Consider the following 1,171-nt stretch of genomic DNA (forward strand, 5'->3'; position numbering starts at 1 on the left):
GCCACCCCACCCAGCTAATCTGTAAATTTTTTGTAGAAACAGGGTCACCTTATGTTGCCCCAGGTGGTGAGAATACATTTCTATTGTTTAAACTACCCAGGTTGTGGTTATGGCAGCCCTAGCAACAAACACAGGTGGCTAGGCGCAGTGGCTCGGTGCCTGTAATCCTAGCACAAGTCGGGCAGATTACTTAAGGTCATGAGTTCGAGGGTAGCCTGGCCAACACTGGAAAACCCCGCCTCTACTAAAAATACAAAAATTAGCTAGGTGTGGTGTAATCTGGGTACTCCAGAGGCTGAGGCATGAGACTCACTTGAATCTGGGAGGTGGAGGTTGCAGTGAGCTGAGATCACAGCACTGCACTCCAATCCAGCCTAGGCGACACACACACACACAACCCATAAAAATAGAAGAATAAAGAAAGATAAAATAAAAGTAACACAGGTGTCGTTTGAAACTGAGGCCTGAATGATGAAAAAAGGCACATCGTATGAAGATTTAGAGGGAAGAAAGTTCTATGCAAGGTCAGGAAGAGAAAAAGCAATGACTGGAGGGTATGGGTCCAGGGCGGTGAGATAGAAGGGACTGGAAAGCGAGGCAGGGGCAGTTCTTGCAGGACTTGGCAGAGGAGGGGACAGAACTGGATTTAATCAGCTTGGAGGCGGTTGTGTCTCTCGAGCGACAGAAACAGCTGTTAAGAATGTCACCTAGAGCGTTAGAGGGCAGGAATCCAGGATGTATTAGCTGCAGCACATAATAATGACAACGAGAGATGACCGCGCCCTCTCTGCGCTGCGCCGCCTGGCCCCAGACCTTGCTGGATGGTCGACGTCAGCTCCAGCATTCTGGGGCGCTGGCCTGGGCTCAGGTCAGGCAATGACCAGGGGCGGGTCAGCTTTCATTTCACCTCCCCCAAATCTCCTTTCTTTCCCCAAACTCTAGACACCCCCAAAACACACCATCTAACTCAAATAAGCTCGGCAAATGCAACCTGCAGACAAGTCCCCCAACTCTTCCTGGAAGAGAGAAATTCTGGAGGCGCAGAGGCACTGCCACGGGGGTCACAACAGACCCCGCAACAAGCCTGCACAGTTGGGGTCCGGAACACAGCACGCGGGGCGGGGTGGGGCGGGGGATGCGCATGCGCCGCCCCGCCTCCCGGGGCGGGGCG

The sequence above is a fragment of the Rhinopithecus bieti genome, unplaced genomic scaffold (genome assembly GCF_001698545.2).
Source record: "Rhinopithecus bieti isolate Rb0 unplaced genomic scaffold, ASM169854v2 scaffold_74595, whole genome shotgun sequence".
In the NCBI taxonomy this organism is placed as follows: Eukaryota; Metazoa; Chordata; class Mammalia; order Primates; family Cercopithecidae; genus Rhinopithecus; species Rhinopithecus bieti.